This window comes from Stegodyphus dumicola, chromosome 11 (assembly GCF_044657685.1).
Source record: "Stegodyphus dumicola isolate Sdum_Otavi_A_Nest chromosome 11, ASM4465768v1".
NCBI classification, from domain to species: domain Eukaryota; kingdom Metazoa; phylum Arthropoda; class Arachnida; order Araneae; family Eresidae; genus Stegodyphus; species Stegodyphus dumicola.
The window spans coordinates 166,733,214-166,756,946 of record NC_140778.1 but is presented as its reverse complement, the minus strand read 5'-3'; the positions used below and the strand labels follow the sequence as shown (position 1 = coordinate 166,756,946).

The window sequence follows — 23,733 nt, the reverse complement described above, 5'->3', positions numbered from 1 at the left end:
TAAAACATGAGAAAGGAAAGTCAATTTTCGGTCGAACGTCACTCCTAAAAATTTTACTTCAGGCGCAACTGGAATAATTGTACCATTCAAGTATAACTCAGGTTCAGGATGGAGACCTCGCTTCCTACAAAAGTGCACGCAGACAGTTTTCTGTTTCGAAAATGTAAATCCCTGTTTGTCTGACCATTCTTGGATCTTAATCAGAGCCATCTGCAGTTGCCTCTCTACATATCTCATGTCTGCTCCTCGACAGCTAATCTGCAGATCATCAACATATAGAGATCCCAAGATGGTGGGAGGAAGTTCTTTTAGTACAGAATTTATTTTTAAACTAAACAGGGTTACACTGAGCACACAGCCTTGAGGCACACCCTCTTCCTGTTCAAAAACATCCGAAAAAACAGAGCCAATTCTTACTTGAAAAGTTCTAGTGTTCAAGAAATTTTGAATGAAAATTGGTAGGTTGCCGCGCAAGCCACTCTCGTGAAGATCCCGGAGTATACCGTATCTCCATGCCTTATCATAAGCTTTTTCAATGTCGAAGAATATCGAGACAAGGTGGCTTCTTCTCACAAATGCTTTTCGAATAGATGTCTCTAAGAGGAGCATGTTATCTACAGTTGTTCTTCCCTTTCGAAAACCACTCTGATAAGGCGATATAATATCATTCTTTTCCAAGAAGTACACTAGGCGGCTGTTTACCATCTTTTCAAACAGTTTGCAGAGGCAACTCGTAAGGGCAATTGGCCGATAGTTGGAGGGATTCCTTGGATCTTTCCCTGGCTTAGGAATAGGAATGACAACAGCTCTCCTCCATGCACTGGGAAATGTACGCTCCTTCCACACTCTATTGTAAAGTGTGAGAAGGGCATTCAGTGACTTACAGGACAGATGCTTTAGCATTTCATAATTCACTCCATCAAGACCCGGAGAAGACCTATGTGTCTGCAATAAAGCACTCCTTAATTCAAGCATAGTAAAGTCTCTATTGTAAGGCTCAGATTTGGAAGAGTTGAATGCGATGGGATTTATTTCAGAGTGCTGCTTCATAGAAAGAAATGCAGGTGTATAGTTTCTGCTGGAAGAAACGGAAGCAAATGTCTCACCAATAGTATTCGCAATTTCTTCTATGGAGCTAATCACTCGGCCATCTTTTTCCAAAAAGGAAAGTGAGTGGTCTATATATGCCGCATGCTTTTTGAACTCTTTCCCAAACCCGCTTGCTAGGCGTGGAGGATGTTATTGACGACACATATGAAATCCAGGAATCCCTCTGGCTCTGCCTTCTTACTTTTCGTGCATTTGCTTTGGCTCTTTTAAAGGCTATGAGGTTTCGCAGAGTAGGATATCTACGAAAAATACCCCATGCTTTTTTCTGTTTTTTCAGTGCTTCATGACAGTCGCGATTCCACCATGGTTTTGAATATTTTAGTAGTTTTCCTGATGTTCTAGGAATCGAAAGCATAGCTGCCTGAATAATAGTATTAGTAACAGCTTCAACAGCGTCATCGATATGCGCATCTTCTACCATTTCATCTGTGAGCTCTGCAATGGAAGAGAAGAGTTCCCAGTCTGCCCTGTCCAGTATGAATCGAGGGGATCTCGACATGGTGTTTGCTCCTCTTCGTGCAAGAGACACAAGAATGGGATAATGATCACTGTTGTAAAGATCTTTACCCACATTAAAAGTGCAAAAAGGCAACAGAGATGGTGAACAGATGGCAAGGTCGAGAGCATGGAATGTTTTTGAAGGCTCATGGAAGTAAGTATCTTGCCCATTATTGAGGAGACAAAGGCTATGATCTTCGATCATCTGCTCAATTTGTCTTCCTCGGCAATTAGTATCCTTACTACCCCAGAGCGGACTATGGCCGTTAAAATCTCCTATTATGATGAAAGGCTCAGGCAGCTGCTCTAAAAGACTATTTAAATCTTGCTGATCAATATGCTCATTTGGAGGCAAATACAGAGAAACGACTGTAACAACAATATCAAAATTTGTTTGAGTAGCGACAACTTGGAGGGATGTCGTCAAAGAAAGCACATTTGAGGGATAATCCAGTGAGGTGAGGAGACCTACACCTCCACTGGCACGCTCACCTGCAAGGTTATCTTTCCTGACGAAGGAAAACCTCCGAAGTTTTGCCTGTTGTTCTGGTTTTAGATTTTTTTCCTGTACTGCGAAGCATACAGGATGATAAGCATTAATTATGGCTTTGATGTCGAGCAAATTTCGGTGGAAACCGCGACAGTTCCATGAGACGAGGGTGGCCATTATGTCTGGTTTTTGTTCTTTCTGTGCTCTTGTTTGGTTTTTCGTGGAAGTAGATGCCTGGGAAATTCTAGACCCTCCTCTACTTCCATAGTGTCTGAATCCGCAGATTCAGAAATCATTTCGTCAAAAGAGCTATTGCTGGGAAGAAAGAGTGAGGCAGAGGAAATTTCAGGGCTTATCAAAACAGAAAAGACACTGTGAACGGAGTATTTCTGAAATGAAAAGCGAGAAGAGATAGAAAAGAAACCACTTCTCACTAGAAACGACTGTAAAACAGCTGAAGCAGTAGGAAAGGAGAAGGGAAAGTTAGGCCCCGCCCAACACCGAAATATACTGCAAGCAGTATATTCAGTGTAGACGGGAAAGAACCTGCTCGCTCACAGGCAACCTGCACGCTCACAGGTGAAAGGGCGCCATTGAACGCAAGTAAAGAACGTATTCGAACAATCAAGCGTCAATGGGAGGGGAGAGAGAGAGAGAGAGAAAGAAAGCAAAACTTACGTAGGATCCACCTCGACTCCGCTTTCAGCTCCGTCAACCAGACGAGTAAACTATTCCATCAGCATGGTCTGGACATCTGAAAAATAAAAACAAAATAAAACGTCAGATTAAGCTGATAAGAACAGATGTTTTTTATTGAACAATATTTTTGGCCACTTTACAGAAGAATGATATTTGCGTGGCAGAAATATCATTTTACAATTCTATTATACATTAATTTTCTATTTACAATTATTTACAGAGCGAAGCAGATATGTACAACAACTATTTTCAGAACCAAGCACTTATGTACAACATACTAGGTTTTTCTTTCTACTTACATATTTCGGGGGTTTGTACTTTGTGAACACTTAATCGGATAGTTCAGTGAGTCCATGTTAAATTTACCAGTTCTCCTGTCTGACGTCCGTGAGATGCTCCACATAGATATCCCTTGATTTACTTATTGTTTCACTTACGATGAGCTTTCGCATAAGTGATGCGTACTTCCTGCTGCAGATCCTGCTGAGAACTTTATCGTTGTTTGGATCCCATGATCCTAGTGCTCCGATTACAATTGCTTCTACGCGCACATCGTTGTATGTAGATTTCAGTGCTTCGATTAGCGGACGGTACTTGTTCATCTTCTCTCGGCGAGCAGCATCAAATGAAGACCGACGGTTGTCAAAAGCAACTGTTATGTCTAGGATGAGGCATGCGTTGTCTCTTGTTAGGATGATGTCCGGGCGTAGCGGGAGTCCTCTGACTGGCCGGTTCTCGGAGAGGAGCTGCCACCTTCCACTGGCTGCCTTTTTAATCCTCTCTACCACTGCATTGTGCCTCGCTTGGTAGAGACGGCTGTATCTCATGCAGTGGCAGAGGACATGCGGGAGGGTCTCGAGCTCAAAGTTGCATCTTCTGCAGCCACGGGAGCCATTCACATTGCGACGAACACCGTTCAGGGGGACGAGGTTTAGCCTTGCACGATGTATAAATCGCCAGTCGGCGAATCGTGTAAATGCCCCGTTCCGGAAAAAGTGAGAGCTTGCTTTGGCAGCCGCTGCGCATTCCATCGCCTTGCCCTGGTTGGGATAAGTGATGAGTTTCTCTGCGCGGGATTTCTTGATGGCATTCCGCAGGGTGCGGAATACAAGGCGTCGCTTGCCGGCTGTTATGGTGGTACCGTCATGAGAGATCTCCACAGTGTGGTCGTCAGAAATTGTCCACGTGACTTTTAGGCGACGGGCTGCGCTTCTGGCCGCGGACCAAACTGATGAAATTGGGTTGGAGGTGCTCCTGGGAAAGTCTTCGTCACATCCCGAAAGGAAAGCTGCAATCTCAGAGAAGGAAGGAACCCTTTTCAGTCGTCCACTTACAAGTCGCGTAAGGTCCTCCCAAGCGAGCTGTTGTATCCCAGGGTCCAATGAAGTGAGCAACTTGAAAGCGCTGTCAATCCTTGCTATATCTGAGCTTTCGGCAGCCAGCGGGATACCAAAGCATGCAGATTCCTTCGCGCCGTAAAGATATTCATTTGCCGCCTCGGGAGGTAGGTTGAGAGTCCTCTTTAGTAGCGGGCGCACATGTGAGTCAATCTTTGCCCAGTCGGTTTTCTTCAACCGGGCCGTCCTCATATCAAAATCCATTGATGGAAACACAAAGGATTTGAGCGCGTCAATGCGCTGCCAGGGAGCAAGTGGCGAATTCAGGATCATCTCGCATTTCTGTAGGTAAGTATTGAGTGCCTCGATGTCCGGTGGTTGGTTGAATCCAATTGGTTTCCCCAAAAATTCCTCACCTTCACCCTCACGAAGACACCTGATGGCAGTGCCGTCGATCGAGAACTGAGAGTGGCGGACACCCGTTGGGCGAGCTCCGGAGATATGTAGGGAGAAGCATTTTCTGGGGTTGATGTAGAGGCCAAGCTTTCCAACCAGGTTGTGCGTCAGATTGAGTTGAGTTTGCAGCTCCGCAGGGGAGGGCGCGAGTAGCAGTAGGTCGTCGGCATACGCCAGTATGCGGTGTAGAGGACTTTGCCCTTGGACTGCGACAAGTATCGGGTTGATGGTCAAGTTGAACAACAGCCCACTTAGGGGGCAACCCTGACGTACTCCGATGTCAATTGGAATTGGATCCGTGGGGCCTTCCTCTGTGAAGACGCGTGTGGACGCATCCGTGTACAGCTCCTGTATCAGCTCGGTGAAATGATTCCCAACTCCAGAGGCTCGAAGCGCAGCAAAAATTGCATCGTGGGGCACGGATCCGAAGGCATTGGATAGGTCCAATGACGCCAGGCAGGTGTCAGATTGGCTGGTCCGTGCTAGCTGGATTCTCTGCTGAACAACGAAGTTATTTTCAAACACCCCGTCGAAGGGTAGAAATCCCTTCTGTGACGGGGAGAGGATGCAGTTGTCGATGAGCCAAGAAGTGAACCGTCCTGCCAGGCAACCACAGAACAGCTTGGCAATCGTAACACTCAGCGAGATAGGACGCCAGTTTTTGATGTTATGCGGGTCACCCCCTTTGGGTAACAGGATAGTACGAGAGTCTTTCCAAGCTGCAGGGACTTTCCTAGCTTTCAAGCAGATGTTGAAGATGGCTGCGAGTACTGTACAGTCCGGATCAACGGCCTTCCAATGGTTGTATGAGAGTCGATCGTGTCCGGGTGCCGAGTTTTCAGCTGAATAGAGTTTCCTTGCGATCTCTGCAGGAGAAAATGGAGAGAGGTCAAGTTCTCTGGGGAGAGGGGATGGTGAGGTGTACACTGAGGTGTCAACTCGGTTGTTGCATAGGGCAGCAGCAAAGTGATCTTGTATATCCTGTCTTCCAATTGGGCATCTCTGTGAATCATCCCCGCAAATCAGTCGGACCGCTCTGCGTCGGTTACGACGGTAGAGTTTCTGGAGCAACTTTGGGTCATCACGTATCTTGGCGGAATTGTTGTTGTTTTACTACACTTTGATCTTAGCCAAAAGGCCGAGAAGCGATGCAGAATTCGGTGGCGTGATGAATTCACTTTCAATTTTTCATATATCAAAAGTCCTGAGCATTCGTGCAGGGGAGAAGAGGGTGCAGAAGACTCAGGTTAGCGAGTGCTGCTTGGGGGCTTTTTATGATATGTCGTTATTTCATCCTCCTCCTGTGTTACAAAAAAAGAGGTGTACAAGCATGAAAAATTTGTGTCTACTCAAGTGGATCATTTTGCGGTCCTTTCTAATGTTCCCATTCTGGAGGCGTCATACCCCTCCTCCTTGGGCGGGGCTACTTTTAAAAAGCAAAGGACGTCAAAAGTTCATTTCATTCCAGATTCAATTGCAAATTTTATTCTTACTACAGCAAATGAACCACAATGCTGAAATATCCTCACAGATATTTCTACAATATCGCAATAACTTACAGTAGTTATATTGGACATTTTACGAAAACGTTGGCCGGAACAAAATTCAAAGTAGAGAAAGTTAATCCGATCTCAACGCGAAATCGCTAAAGTCAATAACAGCAGTTTTTATAAGCTTATGCATCATGCAACATAATATTCTCGTACTTTCTCAATTTTTTTAAGATGGGAAAAGAGGACAATGAAATATTTATGAAAGTGTTCATTTCTCTGGCGTAGCTTCCTCCTCTGAAAAATCTCATTCTTCACTGCACGTGAATATAAAACAAATTTAATTACAAAGGCAATAAAAAAGGCAAAAAAAAAATAAATAAATATTCCTGGAGGTATCGAATGCCCATGTTTGGGAAGAAATTATTTTTGTGATTAAACCAATATTGATACAGTAAATTAATCAGCCAAAACTACATTAAATAATGCCAGAGTTTGATTGACACAAACTCGACATGCACAGTCCAGCACATGGTTCCCAACTCAGAGATACTCTCTCTCTCTCTTCAGTTCAAACGTTGCAGTTGAAAACACAGAGTGAAATATTAGGAACTTAAAACAATTAAACAAACAGAAAAATTACAAAAAACACTTTACAAATTAATTTGTAATATGTACAATCAAACAGTACTTTTTACTTTACAATTAATGATTACTTTGTATTCTAAACTTGCACACTAGCGGCGGGCAAGCCATCCCAAAACTCAGAATAAACTGCTTCCTGCATAGTGCAGCCATCTATTGGCATTTTCCCAAGTTTGTTAATATTAATGTGCCAACAAAATAAATGAATGAATGAATGAATGAATGAATAAAAACATAAATACAACAATCCGTAACAATAATTGTAGACCATTACAATTAGCTGGCGTTTTTAAATCATACAGAGAATCAAAACAAAACATTAGGAAACAGACAGAAAAGTCTTTGTTGCTGCAGTGTGCCTACAAACATTTTACACCCTTTCAAGAGTTATTTACAATAAAATGGCTCGTGTGTTGAAGGAAGCAATGTGTATACGCGCGCTGTAGCGGGAAAGATCTGGCAAATGTGAATAGGAATTCTCTCAAACTCACACGAAATGAGATAAAAATGTTACTGCAAATGAAATTTGAGTAATATTTCGAGGCCGATGTTCCTTCAATCAGTCAGACAGAATGAGTAAGTTTTCTGAGTACGGGATGAAAATGTGGATTTTATGGGATTTCTGTAAATACGAAAAAAACTTCGTATTTACAGAAACCAGAACTTGACATTGGAAAAGGACGAGGGTTAAACCCGAGGCTCCAGAATGTTCCCATTCCGAGGAAAAGAACGAGGGGCCCGAGCAATATCAAGTTAAAAAGAAGGCAGGTCCCCGCACACTCGTACAAAGGTATGATGTTGTTAGACCTTCGGTTTTCTGAAATTTGAAGGGGCCATTTTAAAAGGACGTTTTCCTGAGGATGCAGTGGGGGAGTGAAGTTTCTGCTTTTTGGATATATTGTGGGCCGTATCCTGCAAGTAGTGCCATAGCAGGCCAACCCGTGGCGAGGGCGGAATAAATTCCTAACCACAAGCGTATCTGCAAAAACTAGTTTAATATCTTGACGTCATGTCGACGTCGTATCAGATATTAAGCTGATAAGGACAGAAAAATTTTTTATTGTTCAATGTTTCTTACCATTTTACATAGTGTTGGTAAGACCATGGCATGTTATACCAACAACGCACACAGTGCGATTTTAGATTTCATATTTATTTGATGTGGGAGATATTTACATATTTACAAAATTTACATAACCGTGAAAGTCCTTTATACAAATGTTATCCAATGATCGCATATTGAAAACCTGTCACTGAGTCCAACAGTGCCTATTTAGGTTTGTTTTATTCCAGTGACGTGTTCAACATATACGTCCCTAGAAAATTTAATGGTTTCGCTAACTGCGAGCTTCTTTAAAAGGTTTCCATATTTGTTGCTGCACAGCCTACGTAGCACTCTGTCATTCTTGTCGTCCCAAGAGCCGAGGGAACCAATGATGATGGGATGGATCTGGACATCGGTGTAATCTCTCCTGAGCAGCTCAACAACAGGGCGATACTTGGAAATCTTTTCCTCTCTGGCGGAAGAAAAAGCAGCAAGCGTATTCTCGAACGGGATGGTGACGTCGATTATCAGAGCGGTGGAGCCTTTGCAAAGAACCAGATCGGGGCGGAGAGAAGTACCAGGGAAGAGTTGGTTGCAGAAGAGCACATCCCAGCGCCCACTCGCGGCCTTCTTCAGCCGTTCAACCACAGCATTGTGACGTCGTTGGAAGATGGAAGAGTAACGCATACAGTGGTTGAGGACATGTGGGAGCGTTTCTTCACTGAAGTTGCAACGGCGACATCCACGGCGTGAACGGTCCCAGGGCTTGCAGGCATTGAGAGGTACCAGGTTCAGCCTGGCACGGTGAACAAATCTCCAGTCCGCGAAGCGCGTGAAGGACCCCTCTCTGAAGAAGTGCGAGCTCGAGCGCGAGACGGCAACACATTCCATGGCCTTACCCTGGTTCGGGAGGAGGAACAGGTCACTAATACGGGTAGCCCGTCTTAGGGTCCGGAAGGCCCGGAAGATGGTGTGCTTCTGGCTCGGGAAGATGGTGTTAGGACCACAGGAAATAGAGGGAGACCCACCAGCATCGATAGTCCAAATAACCTTGAGGCGCCGTGACGCGGACCTTGCGGCAGACCACGTAGAGGAGATGGAATTGCAAGAGGCGGCAAAGGGAGCTTCGTCGGATGCAGACAGGAACTGTGCCACTAACTCAGGAGAATGAGCGAATCCGATGCGTGAACGGACGGAGGAGGTCAGATCATCCCAGGCGGAAGCACGAACAAAGGGATCTATAGCGCAAAGCAGCTTGAAAGCAGAGTCGACGGCAGCGATGTCTGAATCCTTCGCAGCGAGTGGTATGCCAAGGGTACCTTTGCCGGAAAGGCCATAAAGATAGTTGTTAGAGGCCTCGGGAGGAAGATTCAAGGTCTTCTTGAGGGCATGACGCAGAAAATCGTCAATCTTCTTCCAGTCTCCCTTTGCGTGCTGCGAAGTCCTCATGAATAAGAGGAGAGAGGGGAAAAAAGTCTTCAGTGCATCCAGGCGTTGCCACGGAGCAAGCTTCGAGTCCATAATTTTCTTAGCCAGGATCAAGAAATCACGTAGCTGCGCACGGAGGGGTGGAAGGTGGAAGCCCACAGGTTTCCCGAGGAAACGGAAGTGATCACCATCACCAAGGGCGTTGATAGGGATGCCATCCAGGTAGAAGACGGTCGGACGCACCCTAGCAGGGCGAGAAGCATCAAGGTGAAGTGTGTGGCATTTACCGGGATTAAGCTGAAGACCAAGACGAGAGAAGACGTCAGAAATGCGATCCAGGTCATTATGAAGAACGTTGGGAGAAGGAGCGAGCAGGAGGACGTCATCAGCGAAGGCGAGGACACGAGGCGAGGAAGGAGAAGAGCCAACGGAGCGGAGAACAGGATCAATGGCCAGGTTAAACAGGAGGCCGCTCAAAGGACACCCCTGACGAACACCGGTATTGATGTCTACAGGGCCAGAAAAACCGTCGGAAGAGAGGAAGCAGGTAGAGGAATTCCTGTAGAGGTCTTGGATTAAGGAGACGAAGTCCTCCCCGACACCAGACGTGAGAAGTGCTGTGAAGATCGCAGAGTGCGGGATCGAGCCGAAGGCGTTGGCAATGTCGAGAGAGGCCAGACAGAGCTCTGACTTCGTCCTACGGGCAAGCTGGAACTGTTGCTGGACGATGAAGTTGTGCTCAAGAACCCCATCGTGCGGCATGAATCCTTTCTGTGAGGGGTGGAGAATCTCGTTGTCACATAACCAGTGCGTGAGCCGTTTCGCTAGACATCCAGAGAAAAGGCAAGCAATTGAAGAACTGAGGGCAATTGGCCTCCAGTTGTCAATCACCGACGGGTCCCCTTTCTTGAAGATGAGGAACGAGCGGGAAGATTTCCATGAAGACGGAACACGTCGGAAGCGAAGACAGATGTTGAATATCTCACACAAGATCTTGCAGTCTGGATCAGCCTCTCGCCAGTGGGCATACGAGAGGCGGTCAGGGCCGGGCGCAGAGTTCTCACAGGAGCGAAGCTTGGCAAGAACCTTGGCAGGAGAGAAAGGAGACAAATCGAGAGGAGGACGTTCCGGGATACAGGAAGTGAAGATACAGGAGTCGGAGTCTCTGGCGGAGTACCTTGAGGAGAATTCGAGGGCAATCTCTTCTGCAGGAATGGAGCAAGGAGGAGAGCTGTCAGAGGAAAGGAGACGGATGGCTCTGCGACGATTTCTCCGGTATAAACGTTGAATGACCCGAGGATTAGAGGTGTTGACCGGGCGCGGAGAACCAGGCGTAGGAGGAGAAGGTGGAGGGAGCTTGACAATTTCTGAGGCAGACTCCGTGACGTTCAGAAGGCAGGCCTCAAAGGAGTCCCAAGCGTCATCGTCAGTAATCCCAGAAGAAAAGCTATGCAGGGAATCCCAGAAGTTCAGGAGAGGAGGCTCTGTGACAGGAATTTCGTCAGCAGGAGGAATACGAGCAGGGTCATCAGCGGCCACAACGGGGGACAACCTCATAAAGGTCGACATCAGGAAACTCGGAAGCGGGGAAGTCGGCAGAAGACTGTGTGTCATCAGCAGGTGACGATGAGGAGGAAGAAGATGCAGAGACGAGGCAATCTGGAGGAACAACAGCACGGGAGGAGGAGGCAGCAGGCGAGGCAGAAGTCAACACTGGAGCAGGAGGAGCGGCCGAAGAGGGATGAAGAAGCCCTGGACGAGGAGCAACAGTAGTCCTGGAGACGTCATGAGGAGAAGGAGGCAGGGAGTGAGAGGCCGATACAGCAGGAGACGAATCGGAAGAGCAAGGAGATGGGACTGGAGCAGGTGAAGAAGGAGCGTCCACAGAAGTCACGGGAGGAGCTGGAGCGGTCTTAGCCGGAGATCTGGAGGACACATCAGCGGGTGAAGAAGAGGCACCAGGTGGAGGGTGCGGTTGTCTAAGGCGCTGTCCCTGAGGCACAGGAGCAGGAAGAGGAATGTCGTGGTCAATGGAAGAGTTCCTCTCAGCACGCCGGTGGTATTCGGAGTGATTGAATATCCCTTTCCGGGAAGGACAGGAGAACGGACAAACTGTGCACTTCCAGCGGAAAGAGGCACCAGTGGAGATGACGGGAGGAGAGGTGCGGAAACAGGCATGGACAGATACCTTGTTGGCTAGCCGGGAGTTGCAAAGGCAGCACCATTTCATGCATGAAGAAAGGGGGGTCAGATGTTCCTGGAGAAGGTGTCTGGTGAGGGATCTCTTAATACAGGACCAGGAGTTGGAGCGGAACAGGAGGCTGCAATTGGGGTCCGTGCACATAAAGACATCGCTTACAGGAAAGACGAGATGGAGCGTGGAACCCTCGCGGCAGGTATTAGAAGGAATAGGAGCGCCTGAAGAGAAGTAGACGGGAGCTGCGGATGGCCAGTGGTAGAGAAGTCAGCAGCACCAGGAGAGGAGGGAGGAGGAGCAAGGCGATGACGGCGGAACCGGTGAAAGCGTAGCTCTCTCTTGTTGAGGAACGACTTACCACACGTCGGACAGTCAACCGGAGAAGAGCAAGTGGAGACACCAGGAGACGCGGACACAGCAGCAGGAGGAGAATTGCCAGGATCCGGGCGTGAAGGAGACCCCCGCATAGAAGCAGAATCGTCGGAAGATAGGAGAGACGCTCTGTCGCCAGAAGTTGCAGGAGCAGGAACAGGAGAGGAGGAAGCACTACGAGTTCCATTAACAGAGATCGCAGAGGACGGCAAACGAACTGTTGGGCTACCCGAAGGAGAAGCAGAAGTGGCAGGTCGAGCATCCAGCGTGTCAGTAGCAACAGGAGACTTGGTCGGAAAAGTGTGCGAGCAGGAGTGTCCAGCAGCAGCACGTAACCTTATGTGGTCACACACTGGGGAATCTGAAGAAGGGGCAGCAGTAGCAAGGATGGAGCCAGGAGAAGGTAAGGAAGGAGCAGAAGTGAGAGGCACGAGCGGTGCAGTGAGCATTTCCGGAGGAGGCGAAGTCCTGGAGCAGGAAGCGAAGATATCATTGCAGATGCGAGAGGAGGCAGACGTCCTGGCAGAGATGATGGAGAGCATCTGGCACAGGGAACGACTTCTCAGCAGAGGAGGACCAGAGGGAACAGCAGAGGCATAGATGTGTCAACGTGGAGCAGGAGCAGGGTGAGGACTACCAGACCGCGTTGTCATCACGGAGGAGTGACCCGAAGCGTGCAAATGGCTCAGAGATCGGTGTGGCGTCATGTCCAGCGATCCATCGGGGCATCCAACACTCAGTGGCAGTCCACCAAGGACAGATGGCATCGGAGGGAGACCAGGAGTAGTAGGCGACGGTATCCGAGGCGGCCGTGGAGACACAGAAATGCATGGCAAGCCGGGTGACTCAGACATCTGAAAATAGAGCTCGAAATCGAGAGTAAAAATAATTAGTAATACTGCTAATCGGCAATTGGCAAGATCAAAGCGAGAATGGAGAGCAAGAGCCTTTGCAGAAAATTCGGTGGCTCTGGTAGAAAAAAAAACATGACCCGGGTAGGCGGAGAAACTAGCGCGTGCAACTAGCCGATTCGGAAGGAAATTGGTGTCGAGCTAAGGATACACTCAGCCGAGTGGCCTGTCTGCAAGGATACCAAAGGAGGTAAGTCCCTGGACCCACGACGAACTGGGGGTCGAGGAACCTACCGAGACTAAATGATCGAAAGGAAAAACCATTGACAGGACAGCAAAGACGATGACCAGGACTTGGAAGATTACGCCCCACTAAAGGCGGCACCCAGCCGGGTGTCCTTTTCACACGGATGAGTAATCGGAAGCTTACTCGATCCCTGACCTGTGGCAGAACACAGGCTAAGGGCTCACGGCTACTCCGGGACACTAATCCGAGTAAGCATAAAAACCAACCAGTTAGTTCGAACCTAACCTGGACATGGAAAAAATAAATAAAACGAAACAAACGATAGCAGAAAAAGTAAAGGAATAGGGTTGAAATAAAGGAAAGACCACGCCCACCATAATAGTGAGTTTGTGGAGAGGGAAAAAAATAAGGGCTCAAGGAAAGCATTTTAACACTAAATAGTGAAAAAATACTAAAGAAGAGCAAGAATAGACAGGAACGAGGTAGAGAAAGTAAGACCCCGCCCATCACATGGACTAACCGAAAACCGCTAGTTCAGCGATAGCGGGAAAAGACACCTGCACGCTCACAGCGAAAGGAAAGGTTCCTACTGACGCAAGTAAAGGTCACCAACCCATCAAGCATCAATAGGAGAAATGAGAGAAAAAATAAAGCAAAACTTACCAAAGGTACAACTTGGCTCCGCCTTCAGCCCCGCCCTCCAAGTGAAGAAACTACACCATCAGCATATCGACCAGTAAACCTAAAAAAAATAAATTAAACTAGTAAATATTGCTGAGATTTTGTCCTATCTGCTCAACCGGTACTATGGAGCTGTCAGTTAGACAAAAGCAACTAGTCCACCGATTAAGCTGATAAGAACAGATACTACACTTTGATCTTAGACAAAAGGCCGAGAAGCGATGAAGAATTCGGTAGCGTGATGAATTCACTTTCAATTTTTCATATTTCAAAAGTCCTGAGCATTCGTGCAGGGGAGAAGGGGGTGCAGGGGAGAAGGGGGTGCAGAAGACTGAGGTTAGCGAGTGCTGCTTGGGGGCTTTTTATGATATGTCGTTATTTCATCCTCCTCCTGTGTTACAAAAAAAAGAGGTGTACAAGGATGAACAATTTGTGTCTACTCAAGTGGATCATTTTGCGGTCCTTTCTAATGTTCCCATTCTGGAGGCGTCATACCCCTCCTCCTTGGGCGGGGCTACTTTTAAAAAGCAAAGGACGTCAAAAGTTCATTTCATTCCAGATTCAATTGCAAATTTTATTCTTACTACAGCAAATGAACCACAATGCTGAAATATCCTCACAGATATTTCTACAATATCGCAATAACTTACAGTAGTTATATTGGACATTTTACGAAAACGTTGGCCGGAACAAAATTCAAAGTAGAGAAAGTTAATCCGATCTCAACGCGAAATCGCTAAAGTCAATAACAGCAGTTTTTATAAGCTTAAGCATCATGCAACATAATATTCTCGTACTTTCTCAATTTTTTTAAGATGGGATTAATTACAAACGCAATAAAAATGGCAAAAAAAAAGTAAATATTCCTGGAGGTATCGAATGCCCATGTTTGGGAAGAAATTATTTTTGTGATTAAACCAATATTGATACAGTAAATTAATCAGCCAAAACTACATTAAATAATGCCAGAGTTTGATTGACACAAACTCGACATGCACAGTCCAGCACATGGTTCCCAACTCAGAGATACTCTCTCTCTCTCTTCAGTTCAAACGTTGCAGTTGAAAACACAGAGTGAAATATTAGGAACTTAAAACAATTAAACAAACAGAAAAATTACAAAAAACACTTTACAAATTAATTTGTAATATGTACAATCAAACAGTTCTTTTTACTTTACAATTAATGATTACTTTGTATTCTAAACTTCCACACTAGCGGCGGGCAAGCCATATCAAAACTCAGAATAAACTGCTTCCTGCATAGTGCAGCCATCTATTGGCATTTTCCCAAGTTTGTTAATATTAATGTGCCAACAAAATAAATGAATGAATAAAAACATAAATACAACAATCCGTAACAATAATTGTAGACCATTACAATTAGCTGGCGTTTTTAAATCATACAGAGAATCAAAACAAAACATTAGGAAACAGACAGAAAAGTCTTTGTTGCTGCAGTGTGCCTACAAACATTTTACACCCTTTCAAGAGTTATTTACAATAAAATGGCTCGTGTGTTGAAGGAAGCAATGTGTATACGCGCGCTGTAGCGGGAAAGATCTGGCAAATGTGAATAGGAATTCTCTCAAACTCACACGAAATGAGATAAAAATGTTACTGCAAATGAAATTTGAGTAATATTTCGAGGCCGATGTTCCTTCAATCAGTCAGACAGAATGAGTAAGTTTTCTGAGTACGGGATCAAAATGTGGATTTTATGGGATTTCTGTAAATACGAAAAAAACTTCGTATTTACAGAAACCAGAACTTGACATTGGAAAAGGACGAGGGTTAAACCCGAGGCTCCAGAATGTTCCCATTCCGAGGAAAAGAACGAGGGGCCCGAGCAATATCAAGTTAAAAAAAGGCAGGTCCCCGCACACTCGTACAAAGGTATGATGTTGTTAGACCTTCGGTTTTCTGAAATTTGAAGGGGCCATTTTAAAAGGACGTTTTCCTGAGGATGCAGTGGGGGAGTGAAGTTTCTGCTTTTTGGATATATTGTGGGCCGTATCCTGCAAGTAGTGCCATAGCAGGCCAACCCGTGGCGAGGGCGGAATAAATTCCTAACCACAAGCCTATCTGCAAAAACTAGTTTAATATCTTGACGTCATGTCGACGTCGTATCAGATATTAAGCTGATAAGGACAGAAAAATTTTTTATTGTTCAATGTTTCTTACCATTTTACATAGTGTTGGTAAGACCATGGCATGTTATACCAACAACGCACACAGTGCGATTTTAGATTTCATATTTATTTGATGTGGGAGATATTTACATATTTACAAAATTTACATAACCGTGAAAGTCCTTTATACAAATGTTATCCAATGATCGCATATTGAAAACCTGTCACTGAGTCCAACAGTGCCTATTTAGGTTTGTTTTATTCCAGTGACGTGTTCAACATATACGTCCCTAGAAAATTTAATGGTTTCGCTAACTGCGAGCTTCTTTAAAAGGTTTCCATATTTGTTGCTGCACAGCCTACGTAGCACTCTGTCATTCTTGTCGTCCCAAGAGCCGAGGGAACCAATGATGATGGGATGGATCTGGACATCGGTGTAATCTCTCCTGAGCAGCTCAACAACAGGGCGATACTTGGAAATCTTTTCCTCTCTGGCGGAAGAAAAAGCAGCAAGCGTATTCTCGAACGGGATGGTGACGTCGATTATCAGAGCGGAGGAGCCTTTGCAAAGAACCAGATCGGGGCGGAGAGAAGTACCAGGGAAGACTTGGTTGCAGAAGAGCACATCCCAGCGCCCACTCGCGGCCTTCTTCAGCCGTTCAACCACAGCATTGTGACGTCGTTGGAAGATGGAAGAGTAACGCATACAGTGGTTGAGGACATGTGGGAGCGTTTCTTCACTGAAGTTGCAACGGCGACATCCACGGCGTGAACGGTCCCAGGGCTTGCAGGCATTGAGAGGTACCAGGTTCAGCCTGGCACGGTGAACAAATCTCCAGTCCGCGAAGCGCGTGAAGGACCCCTCTCTGAAGAAGTGCGAGCTCGAGCGCGAGACGGCAACACATTCCATGGCCTTGCCCTGGTTCGGGAGGAGGAACAGGTCACTAATACGGGTAGCCCGTCTTAGGGTCCGGAAGGCCCGGAAGATGGTGTGCTTCTGGCTCGGGAAGATGGTGTTAGGACCACAGGAAATAGAAGGAGACCCACCAGCATCGATAGTCCAAATAACCTTGAGGCGCCGTGACGCGGACCTTGCGGCAGACCACGTAGAGGAGATGGAATTGCAAGAGGCGGCAAAGGGAGCTTCGTCGGATGCAGACAGGAACTGTGCCACTAACTCAGGAGAATGAGCGAATCCGATGCGTGAACGGACGGAGGAGGTCAGATCATCCCAGGCGGAAGCACGAACAAAGGGATCTATAGCGCAAAGCAGCTTGAAAGCAGAGTCGACGGCAGCGATGTCTGAATCCTTCGCAGCGAGTGGTATGCCAAGGGTACCTTTGCCGGAAAGGCCATAAAGATAGTTGTTAGAGGCCTCGTTGGAAGATTCAAGGTCTTCTTGAGGGCAGGACGCAGAAAATCGTCAATCTTCTTCCAGTCTCCCTTTGCGTGCTGCGAAGTCCTCATGAATAAGAGGAGAGAGGGAAAAAAGTCTTCAGTGCATCCAGGCGTTGCCACGGAGCGAGCTTCGAGTCCATAATTTTCTTAGCCAGGATCAAGAAATCACGTAGCTGCGCACGGAGGGGTGGAAGGTGGAAGCCCACAGGTTTCCCGAGGAAACGGAAGTGATCACCATCACCAAGGGCGTTGATAGGGATGCCATCCAGGTAGAAGACGGTCGGACGCACCCTAGCAGGGCGAGAAGCATCAAGGTGAAGTGTGTGGCATTTACCGGGATTAAGCTGAAGACCAAGACGAGAGAAGACGTCAGAAATGCGATCCAGGTCATTATGAAGAACGTTGGGAGAAGGAGCGAGCAGGAGGACGTCATCAGCGAAGGCGAGGACACAAGGCGAGGAAGGAGAAGAGCCAACGGAGCGGAGAACAGGATCAATGGCCAGGTTAAACAGGAGGCCGCTCAAAGGACACCCCTGACGAACACCGGTATTGATGTCTACAGGGCCAGAAACACCGTCGGAAGAGAGGAAGCAGGTAGAGGAATTCCTGTAGAGGTCTTGGATTAAGGAGACGAAGTCCTCCCCGACACCAGACGTGAGAAGTGCTGTGAAGATCGCAGAGTGCGGGATCGAGCCGAAGGCGTTGGCAATGTCGAGAGAGGCCAGACAGAGCTCTAACTTCGTCCTACGGGCAAGCTGGAACTGTTGCTGGACGATGAAGTTGTGCTCAAGAACCCCATCGTGCGGCATGAATCCTTTCTGTGAGGGGTGGAGAATCTCGTTGTCACATAACCAGTGCGTGAGCCGTTTCGCTAGACATCCAGAGAAAAGGCAAGCAATTGAAGAACTGAGGGCAATTGGCCTCCAGTTGTCAATCACCGACGGGTCCCCTTTCTTGAAGATGAAGAACGAGCGGGAAGATTTCCATGAAGACGGAACACGCCGGAAGCGAAGACAGATGTTGAATATCTCACACAAGATCTTGCAGTCTGGATCAGCCTCTCGCCAGTGGGCATACGAGAGGCGGTCAGGGCCGGGCGCAGAGTTCTCACAGGAGCGAAGCTTGGCAAGAACCTTGGCAGGAGAGAAAGGAGACAAATCGAGAGGAGGACGTTCCGGGATACAGGAAGTGAAGATACAGGAGTCGGAGTCTCTGGCGGAGTACCTTGAGGAGAATTCGAGGGCAATCTCTTCTGCAGGAATGGAGCAAGGAGGAGAGCTGTCAGAGGAAAGGAGACGGATGGCTCTGCAACGATTTCTCCGGTATAAACGTTGAATGACCCGAGGATTAGAGGTGTTGACCGGGCGCGGAGAACCAGGCGTAGGAGGAGAAGGTGGAGGGAGCTTGACAATTTCTGAGGCAGACTCCGTGACGTTCAGAAGGCAGGCCTCAAAGGAGTCCCAAGCGTCATCGTCAGTAATCCCAGAAGAAAAGCTATGCAGGGAATCCCAGAAGTTCAGGAGAGGAGGCTCTGTGACAGGAATTTCGTCAGCAGGAGGAATACGAGCAGGGTCATCAGCGGCCACAACGGGGGACAACCTCATAAAGGTCGACATCAGGAAACTCGGAAGCGGGGAAGTCGGCAGAAGACTGTGTGTCATCAGCAGGTGACGATGAGGAGGAAGAAGATGCAGAGACGAGGCAATCTGGAGGAACAACAGCACGGGAGGAGGAGGCAGCAGGCGAGGCAGAAGTCAACACTGGAGCAGGAGGAGCGGCCGAAGAGGGATGAAGAAGCCCTGGACGAGGAGCAACAGTAGTCCTGGAGACGTCATGAGGAGAAGGAGGCAGGGAGTGAGAGGCCGATACAGCAGGAGACGAATCGGAAGAGCAAGGAGATGGGACTGGAGCAGGTGAAGAAGGAGCGTCCACAGAAGTCACGGGAGGAGCTGGAGCGGTCTTAGCCGGAGATCTGGAGGACACATCAGCGGGTGAAGAAGAGGCACCAGGTGGAGGGTGCGGTTGTCTAAGGCGCTGTCGCTGAGGCACAGGAGCAGGAAGAGGAATGTCGTGGTCAATGGAAGAGTTCCTCTCAGCACGCCGGTGGTATTCGGAGTGATTGAATATCCCTTTCCGGGAAGGACAGGAGAACGGACAAACTGTGCACTTCCAGCGGAAAGAGGCACCAGTGGAGATGACGGGAGGAGAGGTGCGGAAACAGGCATGGACAGATACCTTGTTGGCTAGCCGGGAGTTGCAAAGGCAGCACCATTTCATGCATGAAGAAAGGGGGGTCAGATGTTCCTGGAGAAGGTGTCTGGTGAGGGATCTCTTAATACAGGACCAGGAGTTGGAGCGGAACAGGAGGCTGCAATTGGGGTCTGTGCACATAAAGACATCGCTTACAGGAAAGACGAGATGGAGCGTGGAACCCTCGCGGCAGGTATTAGAAGGAATAGGAGCGCCTGAAGAGAAGTAGACGGGAGCTGCGGATGGCCAGTGGTAGAGAAGTCAGCAGCACCAGGAGAGGAGGGAGGAGGAGCAAGGCGATGACGGCGCAACCGGTGAAAGCGTAGCTCTCTCTTGTTGAGGAACGACTTACCACACGTCGGACAGTCAACCGGAGAAGAGCAAGTGGAGACACTAGGAGACGCGGACACAGCAGCAGGAGGAGAATTACCAGGATCCGGGCGTGAAGGAGACCCCCGCATAGAAGCAGAATCGTCGGAAGATAGGAGAGACGCTCTGTCGCCAGAAGTTGCAGGAGTAGGAACAGGAGAGGAGGAAGCACTAGGAGTTCCATTAACAGAGATCGCAGAGGACGGCAAACGAACTGTTGGGCTACCCGAAGGAGAAGCAGAAGTGGCAGATCGAGCATCCAGCGTGTCAGTAGCAACAGGAGACTTGGTCGGAAAAGTGTGCGAGCAGGAGTGTCCAGCAGCAGCACGTGACCTTGTGTGGTCACACACTGGGGAATCTGAAGAAGGGGCAGCAGTAGCAAGGATGGAGCCAGGAGAAGGTAAGGAAGGAGCAGAAGTGAGAGGCACGAGCGGTGCAGTGAGCATTTCCGGAGGAGGCGAAGTCCTGGAGCAGGAAGCGAAGATATCATTGCAGATGCGAGAGGAGGCCGACGTCCTGGCAGAGATGATGGAGAGCATCTGGCACAGGGAACGACTTCTCAGCAGAGGAGGACCAGAGGGAACAGCAGAGGCATAGATGTGTCAACGTGGAGCAGGAGCAGGGTGAGGACTACCAGACCGCGTTGTCATCATGGAGGAGTGACCCGAAGCGTGCAAATGGCTCAGAGATCGGTGTGGCGTCATGTCCAGCGATCCATCGGGGCATCCAACACTCAGTGGCAGTCCACCAAGGACAGATGGCATCGGAGGGAGACCAGGAGTAGTAGGCGACGGTATCCGAGGCGGCCGCGGAGACACAGAAATGCATGGCAAGCCGGGTGACTCAGACATCTGAAAATAGAGCTCGAAATCGAGAGTAAAAATAATTAGTAATACTGCTAATCGGCAATTGGCAAGATCAAAGCGAGAATGGAGAGCAAGAGCCTTTGCAGAAAATTCGGTGGCTCTGGTAGAAAAAAAAAATGACCCGGGTAGGCGGAGAAACTAGCGCGTGCAACTAGCCGATTCGGAAGGAAATTGGTGTCGAGCTAAGGATACACTCAGCCGAGTGGCCTGTCTGCAAGGATACCAAAGGAGGTAAGTCCCTGGACCCATGACGAACTGGGGGTCGAGGAACCTACCGAGACTAAATGATCGAAAGGAAAAACCATTGACAGGACAGCAAAGACGATGACCAGGACTTGGAAGATTACGCCCCACTAAAGGCAGCACACAGCCGGGTGTCCTTTTCACACGGATGAGTAATCGGAAGCTTACTCGATCCCTGACCTGTGGCAGAACACGGGCTAAGGGCTCACGGCTACTCCGGGACACTAATCCGAGTAAGCATAAAAACCAACCAGTTAGTTCGAACCTAACCTGGACATGGAAAAAATAAATAAAACGAAACAAACGATAGCAGAAAAAGTAAAGGGATAGGGATGAAATAAAGGAAAGACCACGCCCACCATAATAGTGAGTTTGTGGAGAGGGAAAAAATAAGGGCTCAAGGAAAGCATTTTAACACTAAATAGTGAAAAAATACTAAAGAAGAGCAAGAATAGACAGGAACGAGGTAGAGAAAGTAAGACCCCGCCCATCACATGGACTAACCGAAAACCGCTAGTTCAGCGATAGCGGGAAAAGACACCTGCACGCTCACAGCGAAAGGAAAGGTTCCTACTGACGCAAGTAAAGGTCACCAACCCATCAAGCATCAATAGGAGAAATGAGAGAAAAAATAAAGCAAAACTTACCAAAGGTACAACTTGGCTCCGCCTTCAGCCCCGCCCTCCAAGTGAAGAAACTACACCATCAGCATATCGACCAGTAAACCTAAAAAAATAAATTAAACTAGTAAATATTGCTGAGATTTTGTTCTATCTGCTCAACCGGTACTCTGGAGCTGTCAGTTAGACAAAAGCAACTAGTCCACCGATTAAGCTGATAAGAACAGATCTTTGATCTTAGACAAAAGGCCGAGAAGCGATGAAGAATTCGGTAGCGTGATGAATTCACTTTCAATTTTTCATATTTCAAAAGTCCTGAGCATTCGTGCAGGGGAGAAGGGGGTGCAGGGGAGAAGGGGGTGCAGAAGACTGAGGTTAGCGAGTGCTGCTTGGGGGCTTTTTATGATATGTCGTTATTTCATCCTCCTCCTGTGTTACAAAAAAAAGAGGTGTACAAGGATGAACAATTTGTGTCTACTCAAGTGGATCATTTTGCGGTCCTTTCTAATGTTCCCATTCTGGAGGCGTCATACCCCTCCTCCTTGGGCGGGGCTACTTTTAAAAAGCAAAGGACGTCAAAAGTTCATTTCATTCCAGATTCAATTGCAAATTTTATTCTTACTACAGCAAATGAACCACAATGCTGAAATATCCTCACAGATATTTCTACAATATCGCAATAACTTACAGTAGTTATATTGGACATTTTACGAAAACGTTGGCCGGAACAAAATTCAAAGTAGAGAAAGTTAATCCAATCTCAACGCGAAATCGCTAAAGTCAATAACAGCAGTTTTTATAAGCTTAAGCATCATGCAACATAATATTCTCGTACTTTCTCAATTTTTTTAAGATGGGATTAATTACAAAGGCAATAAAAAAGGCAAAAAAAAATAAATAATTATTCCTGGAGGTATCGAATGCCCATGTTTGGGAAGAAATTATTTTTGTGATTAAACCAATATTGATACAGTAAATTAATCAGCCAAAACTACATTAAATAATGCCAGAGTTTGATTGACACAAACTCGACATGCACAGTCCAGCACATGGTTCCCAACTCAGAGATACTCTCTCTCTCTCTTCAGTTCAAACGTTGCAGTTGAAAACACAGAGTGAAATATTAGGAAATTAAAACAATTAAACAAACAGAAAAATTACAAAAAACACTTTACAAGTTAATTTGTAATATGTACAATCAAACAGTACTTTTTACTTTACAATTAATGATTACTTTGTATTCTAAACTTCCACACTAGCGGCGGGCAAGCCATCCCAAAACTCAGAATAAACAGCTTCCTGCATAGTGCAGCCATCTATTGGCATTTTCCCAAGTTTGTTAATATTAATGTGCCAACAAAATAAATGAATGAATGAATGAATGAATGAATGAATAAAAACATAAATACAACAATCCGTAACAATAATTGTAGACCATTACAATTAGCTGGCGTTTTTAAATCATACAGAGAATCAAAACAAAACATTAGGAAACAGACAGAAAAGTCTTTGTTGCTGCAGTGTGCCTACAAACATTTTACACCCTTTCAAGAGTTATTTACAATAAAATGGCTCGTGTGTTGAAGGAAGCAATGTGTATACGCGCGCTGTAGCGGGAAAGATCTGGCAAATGTGAATAGGAATTCTCTCAAACTCACACGAAATGAGATAAAAATGTTACTGCAAATGAAATTTGAGTAATATTTCGAGGCCGATGTTCCTTCAATCAGTCAGACAGAATGAGTAAGTTTTCTGAGTACGGGATCAAAATGTGGATTTTATGGGATTTCTGTAAATACGAAAAAAACTTCGTATTTACAGAAACCAGAACTTGACATTGGAAAAGGACGAGGGTTAAACCCGAGGCTCCAGAATGTTCCCATTCCGAGGAAAAGAACGAGGGGCCCGAGCAATATCAAGTTAAAAAAAGGCAGGTCCCCGCACACTCGTACAAAGGTATGATGTTGTTAGACCTTCGGTTTTCTGAAATTTGAAGGGGCCATTTTAAAAGAACGTTTTCCTGAGGATGCAGTGGGGGAGTGAAGTTTCTGCTTTTTGGATATATTGTGGGCCGTATCCTGCAAGTAGTGCCATAGCAGGCCAACCCGTGGCGAGGGCGGAATAAATTCCTAACCACAAGCCTATCTGCAAAAACTAGTTTAATATCTTGACGTCATGTCGACGTCGTATCAGATATTAAGCTGATAAGGACAGAAAAATTTTTTATTGTTCAATGTTTCTTACCATTTTACATAGTGTTGGTAAGACCATGGCATGTTATACCAACAACGCACACAGTGCGATTTTAGA

General features: G+C 46.9%; 4 pseudogenes; all 4 read right to left on the bottom strand.

The window, feature by feature from the left end:
- Nucleotides 1-7,620: 7,620 nt before the first annotated feature.
- Nucleotides 7,621-7,798, bottom strand: LOC146994549 (U2 spliceosomal RNA; annotated as a pseudogene).
- Nucleotides 7,799-13,596: 5,798 nt separating this feature from the next.
- LOC146994548 (U2 spliceosomal RNA) lies at nt 13,597-13,769 on the bottom strand (annotated as a pseudogene).
- Nucleotides 13,770-15,546: 1,777 nt separating this feature from the next.
- Nucleotides 15,547-15,724, bottom strand: LOC146994547 (U2 spliceosomal RNA; annotated as a pseudogene).
- Nucleotides 15,725-23,484: 7,760 nt separating this feature from the next.
- LOC146994546 (U2 spliceosomal RNA) lies at nt 23,485-23,662 on the bottom strand (annotated as a pseudogene).
- Between the last annotated feature and the right edge of the window lie 71 nt (nt 23,663-23,733).